We start from the raw sequence: 19,242 nt of genomic DNA on the forward strand, positions 1-19,242 counted from the left end.
TGAATCATAATTTACCTTTTGGGCATTTCTCACCTGGAAAGGGAGATATGGAAATTGAAATACCACCAGCACTGCACATTCCTAGCTGTAATAACTTGCAAAATAAAATAAAACACCAAATATTAAAGAAATACTTTGTTAATTCGAGAAGCATTGTTGGCCTATGGGCAAGAGCAGAGAACACAACATGTAGTTTCAAAGTTATTTCAAAGGGGGGCAGCAAAGTATGATAGATTGAATGGCTTCATTCTGTGCTATATGCAGTACTTTTATTCCTCTCTGATTCTATGATTGGAAGCTGAGAAGAAGTTTAGTTTGTCATATTTTCCCTAATCTTCATAGAAAATCTCTGTCATATGCTCCTCTGGAGGGTTCAGAAATCTTGTCCCCTTAGTGCTTTCAGATGCAGCTTTAAAATGCATTTTTGAAAAAAAATATTTTGGTCATCTTTCATTTAAGAAATGTGGTGTTCTATTTTCACACCTGTTTTAATTCCTCATATTTTTAATTCTTTGAATAGCACCCCCTAAAGAAAATACCTAATATTGTGTCACAGATTACTGCTGAAGTCCTTCAGTCACATGCAGATGGGTTTCCAATACTCTCTGCCTGAATTTCTACAGATGCAATGTGCAACTCCTCAATGTGCAACTCTGAATCTGAGAAGGCACACAAATGATATTTAATGAAAATGGTGACATGAACCAGAAAAACAGGCCCTAAGCAACAAAACACAATTAAAACAAAAATAATTTAAGAGGGGACTTGCTGCACTCTCCATTTACTTGAAGGGTGCAGCTCCAAAAAAAAACATCATGTCAAACTAACCTCTGGATCGACACCTCATCCACCAACATTCCCTCCCTTCTTCACTGATATATAGTGTGTTCCATCTACAAGATAAACTGCAGTAACTCAATATGGTTCCTTCAACAACACTTTGGAAACCCATGGCTTTTATCACCTAGATGATGAACAACAGTAGATGCATTAGGATAATACCAACTGCAAGTTCATCAACAAGTTAAACAAACCATCCAGACTTAGAACTGAGCCTGTGTTCCTTCAGTCAAGTTAATTGGGTCAAAGTTCTGGAACTCCCTTCCTAAGAGCTCTGCAGGTGTACTTATATCACATGACTGCAACATTACAGGAAGGCAGCTCACCAACAATTTACGCAAAACAATTAGGGATGTGCAATAAATACTGGCCTAGTCAGCAACACCCACATCCCATGAAAATAAAACAACATAGATATATAATCCTCAAAATTAAATAGAAAAACATTTAATCAAATATTGAAGGTGATCTTCATCCTCAAGTGTGTGAAACTTATTAGGTTCAGAATGAAAAGAAGCAAATCTCAATGAAACTTCAAATTATTTAAGTGATTTTGAGATAGTATGAATGCTTGCAGTTAAGCAATCAACAGTTAAGAAGTTGTTCATTTAATCAATAAAGACTGCTCCTCTCATTATCCTGTATTATCCCACACTTAGCAGTTTCGACAGAGGCCTGTCCTCGGCAGTTTCAAGAGCCTCCCTCAGTCCTCGGCGATCAGTGACTGGACATGCCTCTGGTTCTCAGCAGTTAAAAGGGTTTAGTCTTCAGAAGTTGGAGAAGGCCTTCATTCTTGTCGGTTGTGGCATCCCCCCTTGCTCACCAGTTGGGTAAGCCTTGGTCTTTGGCAGTAGCTAGTTTGTGAAACTAAGCAGCCATGGAACGAGCAAAAAAAAGTTACTTGTCTAACTTTGTCTCTTTTTTAAAATATATAATTTATTGAATTAAGTGACGCTTTTTTGTGGCAACTTTTACACATTTTACTATATTTTCACAAATACAAATAACAACAAATTTCTATCTATCTATCTATCTATCAATTGTGAAAAGACTGTAAGATGCTATTACAGTTCTAAGAAAGGCTATTTTGAATTTACTGTACGTAGAATTGGATAACGAACACGTTGGTCAAGGCATCTAGCTAAGTTGCAGTATCCAGCAATATATTAAGATTTAGGGTTGGCATTGTACACTTACAAGCTTAGTGTCATTGCAAGAATTCATTTTAACTCTGCGTAATTCTTAGCAACTTTACATTGTTGTGAGGGGAGTGTTCATTATGTGTTTGCAAACTAGTTTTGTCGCCATTCAAAAATTATCTTGTTGTGAGTGTGTCACTTTCAATCTGATATTCCTATTTTTACCTGATAGCTTTTGAACCATACTTCTTTGCACTACATCGTCAGGCCCTGAGCTCTGTCAGTCACTCGGATGTGCAGCTTATGCCTCAAAACAAAGTAGACAGAAAAGCACAACTATTCATTTTATCAGCAGTAGCAGCAATAAAAAAAAAGGAATAGATCCCAAAATAAAAGCTCTCAGGAAAGACCATGCAGCCCTTAGGCCAAATTGGAAAGAATTAGATGCCGTTCTACTGTTGGTAAATTTATTATAACTGAATGCTGAAAACTTGTAAAATTTACTGTTCATCTGCATACTGTCAGTTCCTTTAAACAGTGCCACCTCCCAGGTGCAACCTTCCTCTTCTCAATGTTCATTAACTCAGATAGCAGCATTTAATGTGAGACCACTTGAAATGCAGGAAAACTTTCTGTAAACCTTGTTACCTGAGTTAACTCATCCTCCAGGCACCAGAGATATTCAAAAAATAAATTTGTTTTGTAGATTTTTTTACCAACTTATTTCTTCATTTATATTGACAGAGGGATTAATTTGCATTTGGAAATGCTAAACAAACTTGTGAAATCAATTAATTGTACATGACCGAAGCAGTTTAATACACCAGGATCATTAGCTGTAGGTTTGCTCGTTGAGCTGAAAGGTCCACTTTCATGAAAATGAACCTTCCAGCTCAGCAAGCAAACCTACATCCAGAACCTCAACCTGAGCTACGAATCATCTCAAAACTCATCAGAATCATTATCAGGATGCTTGTGGAGCACTGGTTAGCATTTCCAAGCTATTTTTTCATCATTTTTACATTTATGGCTGTAATAAATCAGTACAAGAATTGCACCACCGTAAATAAAGCTGCCTTTCTGATTAGACATGTCAAACTGCAAATTACACTTGTGTTGAGTTTGCAAGGTAGCCTCATAGGTGAATGGAGTCAAACTCATTGGCATGGGACTTTGTTGTATCTGGGCCAGACTTTATAGGAAGAGCAAGTACTCTTCCTTCAAGATAAGTTTCATGACATTCTTCAACCATAAGTGCCAAGTGGATGATCTACCTCAGCCTCCTCCAGAGATCCCCAACATCACAGATGTCAGTCTTTAATCAGTTCACTTCATTTAATAGCAATAAAGAGCTCAAGGCACTGAATACTGCAAAAACTATGGGTCTTGACATTACTCCAACATCCACTGACAATATGAGAAATTATATGTGCTGTACACAAAAAAAAACAGGATATGTCCAACCTGGCTAATTGTCACCCTATCAATCGATTCACAATCAGAGTTCCAGTGTTGCGGTGACAATGACAATAAGGCCCTTAACACCAAGGATATATTTGACCAACCGTGACGTCAAGATGTCCAAGCAAAACAGGAGTCAATGGGAAACAAGGGAAAATTCTTCCCTAGTTACAGTCATACTTGGCACAAAAGAAATTGGTTGTTGTTGTTGAAAGTCAGTCACCTCAGCTCCTGAATATCTCTGCAGGAGTCCCTCAGGGTAGTGTCCTGGACAAAATCACTTCCAACTGCTTCATAAATGACTTTCCCTCCATAATATGGTCAAGATATTCACTGATGGTAGCTCAATCTCCAGCACAACTTGCAACTCTTCAAACACTGAAACAGTCCATAACTAAATGTAGTTTGACCTGGGCTGACAAGCAACTGTTACATCTGTAAATCATTTAGAGAATACTGAGAAGCCTGGATACAGTGGACAGGAAGACGAGTTTTCTACTTTTAGGAGAGACTAAGACACAAGGACCCAGCCTCAGAGTGAAGAGACAACCTTTTAGAACTGACATAAAGAGGAAGTTCTTCGACCAGAGGGTGGTGAATCTGCAGATTTCATTGCCACAGAAAGGTATTAAAGCCAAGTCATTGAGTGTGTTTAAGACAGATACTGTTGGATTCTGGATTGACCAGGTGGACAACCCCAGGAGTTCACTTATTTTATGGTCAGTGCCTCATGTTCACATGTACAATTTACTTCTCAGTTCTGATCTGTAAGTTTCTCCCCCCCAATCACAAAATTCATCCTGAGTTTCTCCTGAAATAATTGGTGAGTAGCAATTGGAAAAATACAGTAAGTGTAATTTGTTGAACAAATAAGGAATTGAGGTTAATATGAGATAACACCTTGGCTGTGAAAATTTTAAAATTTTGATCTCTGAGAATGGAGGGTAGATTATGACAAGAAGAGAGTACAAAGTTCCCTTTATCGGGCCAAAAATCATGGAATTGATTTTTTGACAGAATTGTCTTTCACACACATATGTACAAAATTGATTGATCATTTCCAAATGCTGCACTTCTGAGAGGAAGCTTCATCTGCTGGGAAGAAATGTAAGGTTCAGGAGTTAGAAGCTGGTGATTAACTGAAATGGTCACTGACCTGATGGAAATTGAAGACTCTGTTATCACGATCCAGATTGCAACATGCGTATTGCAGTAAGATGCAAATTTGTTGGGAGTGGGGGAAGTGAGGACCGTTTGGCAGGATTGCTGTTGTGGGTGGGGTTGGGTTGTCTACAGTGTGGGGTTCTTTGCCTTTTCTGGTTGGAGTGGTTTCAGAACCTGCTTCCTTGTCCTACCCACAATGGAGATTGAGCTGTTGTACATAGGACCTGTGTTTGGACCGATGAGAAATGGAGAAGAAAATCCCATGCAGCACCTTGCCTAGACTTGGGACATTTCCCATTGATGGCTGCAGATTCAGCACTGGAGCATGTCCCCATCTCCATCCTGTTTATATAATCTTTGGTTGTATCAAGTGGCTTTGGATATTTGAGAACTGATACATTCAGTAGCAACCAGAGACAAGAACACTGACACGTGCAACCTCCACCTGGAGGCTGTCTCGCACAAATGTGTGTTCCCAAAGGACTTTTCACAATCATTTTCAGTGATTCAGTGTTGTATTTTTATTAGGACAGGTTAATAACATTATTCTGACCAATTTCTTTTGGGGGGTCAGTGTGGACTTGTTGGGCCGAAGGACCTGTTTCCACACTGTAAGTAATCTAATCTAATCTAAATATCAGAGCACCACAGCACACCTTGCAGATTTGAAAAATGACATGCCTTCTATATTAATATTTTTTATTTAAACTTCCAATATATTCAAGGGAGAATTTGTAAAGATCATGTCTTTTTGTTTTGCTGATTATGAGCAGAAAAAAAGTAAAGGACTGTTTTAAAACAAGAATTGCAGTATGTTTTGAAAGAAAGTAACCTGACACTCATTGTGAACTCAGTTTACACAGCTGCTGGTTCCAGCCTTAGCTGAAGTGTAGTTTGCAGACAAGCTGGAGCTGAAGGAGATTCAGCATACCAAGTAGCTGATTGATCTGTGGACTAATGACTACTTATCAATGATAAAGGCAAAACTATCTGATTGGTTTTCAGGACGATGAACAGCTTGAGGGTGTGAATAAGGTAGAGAGAAGCTATCAGAGCTCAACCAGCTAAGGAGCTCTCTCTGTTTCTCCATAAAGCCACTTGAAGCCTGAAGAGAACCAGTTCTTATTTCCTCCAGCTGTTGCTGCAAGTAGTGACTTTAAATTAATAAGAAAGAGACCTTTTATAAGTGTGAGTCAGCCCCTGTGCCTCCGAGAAATGAATGTATATATCTGGAGAAAGATGTTTCCATTTCCACCTGGTTCCTGAGGTCTATTCTTAATGGACACTGGTGGAATTGCTTTGGAGGTGACAGGAGTTTGAGGGGTGGCAATGGGGGGTATATGAGATAATGGTAGGTGGATGTGGGAATGAGCTGGAAATGATGTGGTGTAGAGGTATGGCAGTGGATGGAGGGCATAAGTTGACAGGGTGGAGCCATGGGAGTATGAGAGGAACTGGGGGAGAGGGGGAATTTAGGTGGCAACTGTTGACATAAAGATTGTGTGGGGTGGGGTATGAAAGATGAAGAGCAAGGGTTTAATTGCTATTAAAACAAGTGTTACAAAGTGCCAGAGAGCTGAGTAGAGACGACCCAGCACTCACTTGCACCCATGGAACACTGAATTGGCAACCAAGCTTTCTGACTCAAGCAAGTTGACTGAGTCACAAATATCTGGAAAATAATCTGTTCCTGTTTTTTCTCTCATTGAGCATGTGCTGATAATGATTTTGCTGCTGCCATTTAAAAGTCCACTAGATTCACGTTTGTCCCATTATTTTCCCCCACTGCCATCATCATGCTCTTTCCTTAATCTTTCCCGCCTTCTGCTCTATCGCAGATTTTCTCTTATCCATTCCTCCCCATTCCATTTTTTTGCCTTTATCTTTGCTGTTACATCTGTAGCTTTTTCCAGTTTTGATAAATAGTCACCAAATGTTAACTCCATTGTGCTCTACAGAAATGCTGCCTTACTTGCTAAGTATTTCCTGCATTTTCTGCTATTATTTTGCATATAGTGATATTCCTTTTCGAATTTTCCAAGTCATGACTGGTGTGCAAACTATTTGATTCCCCCTTATAATAATAGTCATTTACTCCCAGCACACAAATTATAATTGGTGGAAATCTGTGGACATTACCCACCATATCTTTATAAAAACTAATACTGTGTGGACTCTGTGCTGAGGGGGAGCATTTTAAAGACTGTCATTAGTAGAAATAGTTGGCCGTGCAGCAAATTTTTCGTAATGATGTTGGTGCTTTTGACTTTGAAAAAAAAAGTCTCTCTACTATTTGCAACATATACAGTGAAGCAAATGCAGCACCATGTGGTAAGCATAGAATGGAAAAAGGCCATAATGATTGTTTTGAGCCTTTATGACTGGTTAGTAAGGTTAGATCTCATGGAATACAGAGAGAACTAGCCATTTGGATATAGAATTGGCTCAAAGGTAGAAGAGAGAGGGTGGTGGTGGAGGGTTGTTTTTCAGACTGGAGGCCTGTGACCAGTGGAGTGCCACAAGGATTGGTCCACTACTTTTTGTCATTGATGCAAACAATTTAGATAAGAACACAGCAGGTGCAGTTAGTAAATTTGCAGATGTCAACAAAATTGGAGGTGTAGTGAACAGCGAAAAAGGTTACCTCAGATTACAACGGGATCTTGATCAGATGGGCCAATGGGCTGAGGAGTGGCAGATGGAGTTCAATTCAGGTAAGTGTGAGGTGCTGCATTTTAGGAAAGCAAATCTTAGCAGGACTTATTCACTTAATGGTAAGATCCTAGTAAGTGTTGCTGAACAAAGAGACCTTGGAGTGCAGGTTCGTAGTTCCTTGAAAGTAGAGTTGGAGTTAGATAGAATAGTGAAGAAGGTGTTTGGTACGCTTTCATTTATTGGTCAGAGCATTGAGTACAGGAGTTGGGAGGTCATGTTGCATGTAATTCTGATCTCCTTCCTGTCGGAAAGATGTTGTGAAATTTGAAAGGGTTCAGAAAAAGTTTACAAGGATGTTGCCAGCGTTGGAAGATTTGAGCTCTCGGAAGAGGCTGAATAGGTTGGGGCTGTTTTCCCTGGAGCGTCAAAGGCTGAGGAGTGACCTCATAGAGGTTTATAAAATCATGAGGGGCATGGACAGGATAAATAGATGAAGTCTTTTCCCTGTGGTGGGGGAGTACAGAACTAGAGGGCATAGGTTGAGGGTGAGAGGGGAAAGACATAAAAGGGATCTAAGGGGCAACTGTTTCATGCAGAAGGTGGTACGTGTATGGAATAAGTTGCCAGAGGAAGTGGTGGAGGCTGGTACAATTGCAACACTTGCATCTAGATGGGTATATGAATCGGAAGGGTTTAAAGCGATATGGGCCAACAGCTGGCAAATGGGACTAGATTAGGTTAGGATATATGGTCTCCATGGTTGAGTTGGACCGAAGGGTCTGTTTCTATGCTGTATATTTCTATGACTCTATGACTCTACGTGACCTGCAACAATAGAGCTTGGAGCGATTCTGGTGGCGGACACAGTAATACAGTGAAATCACTGATGTTTAACATCAAAATGGTTGTCGGCCCTCATGCTGAGATGGTGGGAAAATGGCACACATCATCTCACGTTCCAATTTCCTCTTTGCTCCTAAAACCTGATTTTCTTCTGTGTTCTACATCATTACTTTCACAGGTCATTGTAAAATAGCACACCATGTGCTTAAACTCACAAATGTACCTTCCACTCTCAGGACAAATAGTGTACAAGAACACATGGGACACAGCCAGAACCTGAACATTATTATGATTTGTGCATCCCTTCGATCCTTACTCTGTGATCACTTCCTAAATGAGATTCATATAAGCAAGTCATCTACATAAATTGAAATCTATGCCCAAAGCATAGCCTTGGGCAAACAATTTCTCTGAACAATGGTTATCAGACTGGAAAGTAGGCTAAGTAGGCTTTTCTGTCTACTTCAAAAAGCACTAGATTACATACGGTCAGAACATTATGTTTAAGCTATACATATAGCGGCATTTTCAACAAGTATGCATTTTTTCTGCCTGTATTTTCTTTTATTGATTTATTTTTCTGCGTTAAAATGGCGCCAGACAGTGGTGACGCTATACAATACTTTTCACTCCATTTTGTAGCAATATACACGACAATAAATAAATCAAATCAAACAGGGAGTCACATCCAGGTAGAACTAACAAGAAAGGATTGTAGGGGAAAGGATGAACAGCTTGGATCTCTGGCAATTAACAGCTTTAAAGAAAGCAACTTCTTGAGCAGAGATTGGTGAGAATGTTGTGGTTCTGTTCGCCAAGCTGGGAATTTGTGTTGCAGACATTTCGTCCCCTGAGGAAAGATCACAGAAGTGCTTCACAGGAGGCTCCCAAGCACTGAGGATGTCACCTAGACAGAAACATCTACAACACAAATTCCCAGCTCGGTGAACAGAACCACAACAACGAGCACCCGAGCTACAAATCGTCTCACAAACATTGGTGAGAATATTATAAAGAGTAATTAAGACAAATAGGATAGCAGCATGGGGGATCATTGGTTAGAATTGCTGCCTCATAGCACCAGGAACTTGGGTTGAATTCACTTCAGTGTGGAGTTTGCACATTTTCCCTGTGTCTGCAGGTTTCCTCCCGTGGTCCAAAATGTGCAGATAAGGTGGTTTAGCCATTGGAAATGCAGTGTTACAGGGATGGGATGGATCTGGTGGAATGCTCTTCAGAGGATTGGTGAGGACTCAATGGGCCAAATGGCATGTTTCCACACTAGGAGCATAGGATGATAAGTAAATTTGTGATGATGCAAATATTGACCAGGTACTTGACAGCAAGAATGAAGGTGTTAGGTTACAGGGAAATATAAACGATTTTTTAGATGGGCAAATTAGTGACAGATTGAATTTATACCTGAAACATGAGAGACAATGCACTTTGGAACACAGAACAAGATAAGGGAATGCTCAATGAATGGCATGTCAGTAGGAAGGTCAGAGGAACACGTAGGGTGCTTGTCCACAGGTCCCTGAAGGTAGCAGAGACAGGTTAATACACTAGTTAAGAATGCAAACAGGACGTTCACCTTTCTCCATTGTGGCATCAATAATAAGAGCAGAAAGGTCATGTTGGAGCTGTATAGAACTTTAGTTAGGCAACAGCTGGAGAACTGTATTGTGTTCTGATCACCGCAATGTTGGAAGAATACCACTGCATTGGAGGGGGTGCAAGGGAGATTCATCAGGGAGTGTGGAGGGGGGAAGAGTGTGGGAGGGGGGAAGAGTGTGGGGGGGGGGAAGAGTGTGGAGGGGGGAAGAGTGTGGGGGGGTAAGAGTGTGGAGGGGAGTGTAAGGGTGTGGAGGGGAGTGTAAGAGTGGGGGGGTGTAAGAGTGTGGAGGGGAAGGAAGAGTGTGGAGGGGGGAAGAGTGTGGAGGGAGGGTAAGAGTGGGGTGGAAGAGTGTGAAGGGGGGAAGAGCGGGCGGAAGAGTGTGGAGGAGAGGAAGAGCGTACGGGGGAAGAGTGCAGAGGGGGAGGAAAAGTGTGGCGGGGGAGGAGGAGTGTGGGGGTGGAGAGTGTGGTGGGGGGAAAGAGTGTGGTGGGGGGAAAGAGTGTGGAGGGGGAAAGAGTGTGGAGGGGGAAAGAGTGTGGAGGGGAGTAAGTAGGGAAGTGTGTGGAGGGGGGGAGAAGAGTGTCGGGGGGGAGAGTGTGCAGGGGGGAGAAGAGTGTCGAGGGGGGAGAAGAGTGTGGGGGGGGAAGAGTGTGGAGGGAGTGGAAGATTGTGGAGGGAGGTAAGAGTGTGGAGGGGGGGAAGAGTGTGGGGGGAAAAGTGCGGAGGGGGAAGAATGTGGAGGGGGTAAGAGTGTCTGTGGGGGAAAAATGTGGGGGGAAGAGTGGGGGTGGGAAGAGTGGGGGTGGGAAGAGTGGGGGTGGGAAGAGTGGGGTGGGGAAGAGTGGGGGGAAGTGAGGGGGATGAGTGGGTGGGGAAGAGTGGGGGGAAGAGTGTGTGAGGGGGAAAAGTGTGTGAGGGGGAAAAGAGTGTGGAAGGGGAAAAGATTGTGGAAGGGGGAAAAGAGTGTGGAAGGGGGGAAAGAGTGTGGAAGGGGGAAGAGTGGGGGCAGTGAAGAGTGTGGAGGTAGAGGAAGAGTGGGGGGAAGAATGGGGAGGCAGGGAAGAGTGTGGTGGGGGACGAAGACTGTGGGGGGGGGGAAGAGTGGTGGGGGGGGAGAGTGGTGGGGGGGAAGAATGGGGGCGGGGAGAAGAGTGGTGGGGGGAAGAGTGGGGGGCAGGGAAGAGAGTGGAGGGGGAGGAAGAGTATGGAGGGAGTGGAAGAGTGTGGAGGGCGGTAAGAGTGTCTGTGGGGGAAAGAGTGTGGGGGGAAAGAGTGGGGGGGGAAGAGTAGTGGGGGGGAAGAGTAGTGGGGGGGAAGAAGTGTGGGAGGGGGAGAAGAAGAGAAAGGTTTGCTGGAAAGAGACCTGGGAACACTATAAACTTGGAGGAGAAAAAAGATTTGGAGAAGAATCAGAATTAAACTAAGGGGAAGTTTAGAGGAAGGAATGGGGGCAGAAAGGGAGTTTGTGTGTGGGTGTGGAGAGAATTTAGAGAGGGAAGTGAGTGAAAGAACAACAGTGAAAATGTTGCGGAGGGAGTGTGTGGGGAATGCAGCTTTAACTCTCCTGCGTTAAAGCTTGCAGGCTGAATCGCTAGAACATGCGTTTTTCTTTCGTTGATCGATTGTGTGCTGGTAAAACGCAGGGAAAGCTGGTAGCTGGTTCACTCTGAGCAGTAAAATATTGCTCCTCCTTTCGTATGTGTGAAGTGTAGCTGTGTCCGGAACAAAGGGCTCACTGAGGCGGACTGTCCAGCTCAGTCACTCTAAGGCTGCCTACAGCAACCTGCTGCTCACTGACGGTACGTGCAACCTCCAATAGCAACTCCCATTGTTTGTAATCCCATCCCAGTACATTCACTGTCACCGCTTGAGCAAAGAACAATACCTCCACTGTCAAACATGCAAACGAAACAGAAGTTGCTCATCCATTGCTCCTGACATTTATTTATATATAGAATGGATCAGGGTGATTGTAAATGGTCTCTTATTATGTGGGAATCACTACGTTTTCAACTATCCACATTGAATCTTTTTGCTAATTAAGACGTACATATAAATGTAATCAAAGAAGATAGGTAATGTTAAGCTTCGGAGCCCACTTGGTGAACTGCTGGTACGTGCTAATTTTCACATGACTGATCAGAAACTGTTGAGACTGCAGATGGCCAATTAATGTTATCGAAGAGTTGACGAATGTAGTTCGACTCTTGTGTGAGCAGAGCTTTGTTAGGCCTGCAAAGAAGGATGACTTTTACAACTTTCATCTTTTAAGCTGAGCCCTTTTTTTCATTATTTTTACTTGTTTGACAAATGGTTCATAAAGAATTACTTTTACTTGCCCATATTTACACGGTTACCTCTCACAAAGTTTATATATTGCCCTCAAAATGCATATATTAAAAATAAGCAATGTTGCCATCATGTTTTAATTATTTGTTCAGTGGAATATGGATGTTCAGTCGCGAGGCTCGCATTTGTTGCCTGAAAGTGAGTTGCCTTCTCGAACTGCTGCAGTCCATGATGAGTGGGTATACTCACAGTGCTATTTGAGAGAGAGAGAGAGAGAGAGAGGAACATTTTCTGACCAAGACACCATGAAAGAAGAGTGAAATAGTTCCAAGTCAGGGCAATATGTGGCTTGGGGGAGTTTGCACTTAGTGGTATCTTCAATATATGCTTGTCCTTCGAGGTGATAGAGGCCTAGGAAACCGCTGAAGATGTCTTAGTGAGTTGCTGCAGTGTATCTGTGGGTAGGATACGTAGCTGGTGTTCTGTATTGATGGGATGCCAATCAAGTGGGCTGCCTTGTCTGGGATGATGTTGAGCTTATTGAGTGTTGTTGGTGATGAACCCATTCAGACTTGCAGAATATGAAAAGTAAAAAAGAATGACATTAGTTTGGAATTCCCTCCCTAATTGTGTTGTGACTCTACCTACAAAACATGGACTACAGCAATTTAATTCTAGAAACTGCCATTTCAAAACCACCTCAAGGGCAACTAGGGATTGACAATGAATGCTGGCCCAGCCAACGACACCCACATCCCATGAGTGAATAAAAATTCTTTTGGCAAAACTATTTTATATTCTTGGTTTCATTGTGCTGCTCAAGAATACTTGCAGAGTTTCTGAGGTAGAGGAATCAGTAATTTTTATTTAAGAAACATCTTACAGTTGATTCATTTTGCCTTGAGATCAGCAAGAGAGAACAAGATAATGTAATATTGTATCACTTCCTGTGATGCTGTGTCATGTTGTACTAGCATATCAGATAGTCAGATCTAAGCTATTATACTGCAGCTCACAGTATTTGAACTTATTCCCCTATATTATAGCATCTTTCAATCTTTATATACCGTGACTGACCTCTGTCATTCCCAGACAATCGCATTTTTATGGCTGCTTATTTCTTGCCTAGATGAGTCAGAACCTTCTCCACATTCTTTTCTGTATATTTGGTACAGAAAATGTCATTCTTTGCAGTTCAGTCTCACCCTTTCCTTGGGCTGTTTAGCTGCTGCCATTCTACCGAGGCATTGTGCTTGACTCAAACTTTAAAATCTACACCCAAATGTCTCAGAGACCCTTCAAAACTGCTCATCCTTATCCTTAACTCACATGCATCAGCCCTAAAATTCTTATTCTCTCTGAATTTCAGGGCAAGTTTTTAGGCGGGGAATGGATGAGAATGGAGGCAGGCAGACAAGGCTTGCCATTTGTCCAGCATTATTCAATCCCCCAACCATGCAAAAGACGCAAAGCCATTGTCAATGAGGATAGATCAATTACAGAATTGTTACCCATCCACAAACAGTGGTCGCTTAAAGTCAGTGATTAAGGATTGACTAGAATTTACTGACAGGCTTACAGGGTCCCTAACTAGTGTTGCAAACACAGCAACTGCCTTGGGATGGAATTCCAACAACTAGCCCTGGGGCCTATTGCTTCAGCAAGCCTTTGAGGCTTCTCTGTAACATACCCATAGTTACTGTGGAGGATTTCATCCCTACCTAGTGAACTCCATCCAGCTGTGACCATTCTGCTTTCAAATATTTTAAAAGTTCAGAGGGAACACCTCTCTCCTCTTTTTCAGATGGAGGATTTCCCCCCACCTTACTTACCTGCAATGGCAAGCTGCAGCTTCTTCCAGGTTGAAAAATCTCCTATTGGCTCCCCAGCTTTGAGAGTTTATCCATCATCCTCAGTTGGATGCCAAGCAACTCCTGTGGTCATTAATTGCCTAGTCCCATGGTGCAAGATCAAGAATTGTAATTTACCCTGATCCAAAATGGAGAATCTAGCTTTGTGCTTCCCATACATTCAAAATGTGGGGGACAAGAACTAAAATAGGCCATTTAGCCCCAGCAGCCAGTTGCTCTATTCAGCTGGATTAAGGCGTATCTGTACCTCTGTTTGACACCCTTGATAAACAAAAATCAACAATCTAAGTTTTGAATTTTTCAATTGACATCTGCTCAGGAGCTTTTTGGAGGAGAGAGTTCCAGATTTCTTTGTCCGTTGTGTAAAGACCTGAATCCTGAATGAACTAGTTCAAATTTTAAACCGCCTCATCGAAAGAAATACTACCTCTCGATCTAACCAAGTTGCTGTGGTAATCAGAAATGCCAAAATTAGATCACCTTTGATCATTGATATTCAGGCTGAAGCTGCACATTCTTGCCCTCACAGTTTGCTGAGCTTCAATACTGTACAACATTATCTCACTTTCCTACTATCTTTGGCCACATTGATTCCCAAATCCACAATACACAAATACAAGACCTTCTTCCATTCTAGTGTTATGACCTTCTCGACTACTTTATTGTTTTTCAATCTGTCCTTGCATTCCTTCATTTCTTCCCACTTTTGGATGTTTTGGCTCTAAACCTCGTGCACCAATGCAAACAGGAGACAAAGATAAATAACATGGTTTGGAATCTTGTTAAAGTAGAGGCCTTACAGCGAGAGACCTGCACTGACTCATGGAGTTAAGGCTTTCTCAAACTAATATCGATTAGCCACTGGAGAGGCCATCAGCAGGGCTTCACCAATTAGAAGCTGGCATGGCCCACACCTCGCAGTGTCAATGCCAAATGGGCATTCAGGGTCACAGTGGTCCAAGGTGTAAGGACAGTTTTTTTTGGAGGGGGCAATGGGAGAGGGTGACAGGGAATTTGGAAGCATGGACAGGGGGTGACTCCCTGCAGATGCCCCATTGTCCTATGATTAGTTGCTTGATTCCTGCAGACAATCCACATGTTTGCAATTGGGTTGATTCCAGCAAATTCAGATTGAGGCTCTTAACCCAATCTTAAGTGTTTCATATCTCAATTATATCTTGTAACAGCCTAAAGCAAAAGTGACAAAATATTTGATAATTAATAGGACTAAAGGCAAACATGTCACCAGCACCTTATAGCCCAGATCCGAATTCTTTCCAGAAAGTAGTAGCAGATCATGGAAGCATTTGGTTGAAATATTCCAGAACTCATTAGGGTCCAGTGGTGAGGGAGCAGAGGTTTTCCTGTGAATTGGAAATCTCTAAAGAGACACCTCAGTTCGAGAAGAGAGGGAAAGGGAAAGTAGGAAATATTTAGGACAGTTTGTCTAATACCCATCATTTGGAAAATGCTAGAGTCCATTATTAAGTAGAATTAGCAGGACATTTAGGAGAGTTTAATGCAATCAAACAGACAATGATTTTGTGAAAATAAAATTGTGTTTGACACATTTGCTCATGGTCTTTGAGGATATAATATTCAAAACTAATAAGATGGAACCTGTAAATGTAGTGCATTTAGATTTTCAGTCGGCATTTGATAGGGTGTCTTCCATTATTTGCTATATGTACTAATGACATGGAAGAGGGGACAGACTGTCAAGTATATAGCTAGGGGAAAGTGAGGGGCTGCAGATGCTGGAGATTAGAGTCGAGAATGTGGTGCTTGAAAAGCGCAACAGGCCAGGCATCATCCGAGGAGCAGGAGATTCAACATTTCGGGCATAAGCCCTTCATCAGGAAGGATGAAAAGCTTATGACCAAAATGTCGATTCTCCTGCTTCTCTGATGCTGCCTGACCTGCTGTGCTTTTCTAGCACCACACTCTTGACTGTCATGTATGTAAGTCTGCTGATGATAAAAAAAAATGTGGGAGGGCGTATTATAATGAGGATTTTAGGAATCTGCAGGGGGATTTAGATGTTGAGTGAATGTGCAAAACTTGGCAGTAGCAGTTTTAAGTGGGAAAGTGTGAGTTTCATGCTCTTTGAGAGCAAAAGGCAGACTATTATTTTAAAAAAAAGAGACTCCAAAATGTTGCAAGTATTTGGAACAGCTTCATTAAGTTGGGATGAGCTGTTGGGTTTTCAGCACAGAGTGAATTAGCTGTTCGTATGCAAGAAAAAAAGCAGCATGCAGGTGCAGCTACTGGTTAACCAGGCCATTGGTTTTTACTGCTGAAGGTTGGACTCTAAAAATAGGGAAATCTTAATCCAGCTGTACAGGATGTTGGTGTAGCTTCATCTGGAGTACTGTGCACAGTTTTGGTCCCTTTATTTAAGGAAGGATATACTGTCAGGCAGTTCAAAAGAGGTTCATTAGGCTGATTCCTGACATGGGAGGGTTGACTTTATCAAGAATGACTAAATAGATTAGGTGTTTATTCATTAGAGTTCAGGAGAATGAGGGGTGATCATATTGAAATGTACAAGATTCTGAAGGGACTTAACAGGGTAGATATTGAGAAGATGTTTCCAAGAAGACGTTGGTTTTGACCTAGGGGATATAGTTACAGAGGAGAAAGTGAGGACTGCAGGTGCTGGAGATCAGAGCTAAAATGTGTTGTTGGAAAAGCGCAGCAGGTCAGGCAGCATCCAAGGAGCAGGAGAATTGACGTTTCGGGTATGAGCCTTTCTTCAGGGAAGATATTTTCAGATATAGTTACAGAATAAAGTCAGATACATTAGGGACATTTAAGGGACTCTTGGATAGGCACATGGAAGTGAGCACAATGAAGGGTATGTAGGTTAGTCTGATCTTAGAGTAGTATAGAAGGCCGGCACAACATCGAGGGCTGAAGGGCCTGTTTTGTGCTGCACTGTTCTGTGTTCTATGTAATAAAGGGACTCATTTAAAACTGAGACAAAGAATTTAATCTCCAAAAAGATAGTGAATGTCTGGAATTAGAGAATTGTCGAGGCTACATCAGTGAAAGTATTTAAAGAGGAGGTTGTTATGGACCAGGCCAGACCCCCTCAAGAAAGTAGCCCAGATTTTAACTTTGCTAGTTGTTTTAAGCAAGTGTAACATGGATATTCCAGGAGGGATGCAATTGGTCAAATCGTGTCATTTTAAACAAAACAGAATTTATTTACAAGATTACCAAATGGAACACAAACAAAAGAGAGCAGGATACTGAATAACTTAACCTATCTGAAAACCCAACAGATCATCCCAACTTAATGAAGCTGTTCCAAATACTTGCAACAATCCTCATAAATACCCTTTGGCACAAAATCAAACACAGGGTCTAACAGGAGAGAAGTGAGAGAGAGAGGAGGATCAGCCTGGACCCGCTTCTTTGGGTACAGCAGCTTTTTCAACACTGCTACTTAAAAACCAAGTAAAAAGTGAGGCCTGCAGATGCTGGAGATCAAGCTGAAAATGTGTTGCTGGTTAAAGCACAGCAGGTCAGGCAGCATCCAAGGAACAGGAAATTCGACGTTTCGGGCCGGAGCCCTTCATCAAACCAAGCCAAACAAGGGAAAAGCTGAGCTGGGAGAATTGGCCATTCCCGCTTCATTGTACGTATTTCTTTTCAAAAGCTTGAAAGACTGTTGCCTATAATCAAACTGGCTTTAAAACCTTAGACTTTTTGGAATTGTGTTTTTTACAACCTCTCTGGAAAAAAAACCAAGAACAGCATTTCCTTGTTAAAGGAGCAGCTTCATTACAAGGTAAATAGATTCCTGAACTATCGATGAGTTGTGCTGAACTGGCATAAAAGAAAAGTTGAGTGCCTAGCAAGCCTAAGGAGCTAAGTTGCCTACTTGTGCTTTTATTTCTTATGTTTGTAATTGACTACTTAAGGGTCTCAACTGATGATGGGATGGGGAGGCTGACCACAGACTGTAGAGGTTTAAAAAGGCAGCTATCCCATCTTCTCATCGGTAATAAGGACAAGCAATACATCCTAGTCCAGTCAGTCATGCTTGCATTCCCATGAATTTTTTTATATATACATAAAGGGCCTTGCCACCCAAAATGTGCAGCCAGGAAGGCGATAGAACTTAAGTGCACCATCATGTCACCTCATTAAGTGGTGTTTCACCTTCAAATTGACTGTCTCTGGGAACAAAAGATTCCACCATTTTTTCTCTCAGTTGGCTTTCTTGTCTTCCTAATACTGATTCTCTGCTTCCCCCCACCCCGACCACCACCACCACCGTGTCTCTTGCTTTTGTCACCCTCCAAAATCTTAAAACTCTGACATCAGGAATGCGAAATTCCTATATTTAAAAATAATCTTTTTATTACTTTATTAATGTCAACCTTCCTACTCATTATAAATTCCTTTCACCATATACTTGAGACAATTATGCAACTGTACAATGTGACCCCTGGGTGGCACTGTAATATCTCTTCCACACATATTGTGTAAGATCCTTTAGGAAACTATTTTCAGTGAGGTTTTTTAATCACCATTTTTTCTCAGTAACTAATATCCAAATTAAGGGTCCAAGCAAACTGACAATTCAAAGCAATACACATATCACAGCACAATGATGTGAATTGATTGTCATTTAATGCTTTCATTAAAGTTTTGCTTGAAGATATGTCCCTTGTCAAAAACCTGGGCTTGAACTTGGACCTATTTGTTCTGGGGGTGAGTTACATTTCAATTGTGCATTATGAACATGTACAGAACATTTTCTAATATCCATGAATCAGTTGTGCAAATGGAATACTTATCATTATCTCCTGACAGTTTCAGCTATTTTTAAAACCCAGTCCAGACGAAAAAACATTTTTATAGTGCCTTTCGCCACTTCAGGACATCCTAGAATATGATCCACCCAATGCTGTAGGTTAAGGGACTGCGTTGTTCTTCAAGTAGTGCTAGGAGAGCGTTGATGTTCATTTCAGGGGAAATCCAAGACCTTAACATAGCAAACAGCTTATCAGAAGGACAATACGTGATGGTGTAGCACTCCCTCGGCAATGCCCTGTTAGCCAGGTTTAGCAGCTTGTCTCTGGAGTGATGCTCGACCTCAGAACTTTCTGAATCATGGGCATCAGTGTTTGAAGGCAGTCTTTTGTTTTCAGAGATGGTATAGGTGCTCGGATAGCCCTTTATAGTGGTCACATAATGTTAGTTTAAAAGAAATTCCATATCAAATGAGGGGGCACAGTTGGGTTTAAGGGTTGTAGGGATGTTTGCTCTTAATATTTCACATAGATGTTGATCTTGAAGGGAGGTACAACAGAAACATGTTTGCCATAATTATATTTTGTTGATTATA

The 19,242-nt window shown here is 41.8% G+C and overlaps 1 protein-coding gene across 1 annotated transcript in view; it reads left to right on the forward strand.

The window, feature by feature from the left end:
* Nucleotides 1–11,401: 11,401 nt before the first annotated feature.
* Nucleotides 11,402–19,242, forward strand: part of plgrkt (plasminogen receptor, C-terminal lysine transmembrane protein) — a 75,989-nt gene continuing 68,148 nt past the window's right edge. The window contains exon 1 of the mRNA XM_060845651.1: nt 11,402–11,519. The gene's annotated coding sequence lies outside the window, so the exon portion shown is untranslated. The remainder of the gene's footprint in view (nt 11,520–19,242) is intronic.

The sequence above is a fragment of the Hemiscyllium ocellatum genome, chromosome 2, assembly GCF_020745735.1.
Source record: "Hemiscyllium ocellatum isolate sHemOce1 chromosome 2, sHemOce1.pat.X.cur, whole genome shotgun sequence".
NCBI lineage: Eukaryota > Metazoa > Chordata > Chondrichthyes > Orectolobiformes > Hemiscylliidae > Hemiscyllium > Hemiscyllium ocellatum.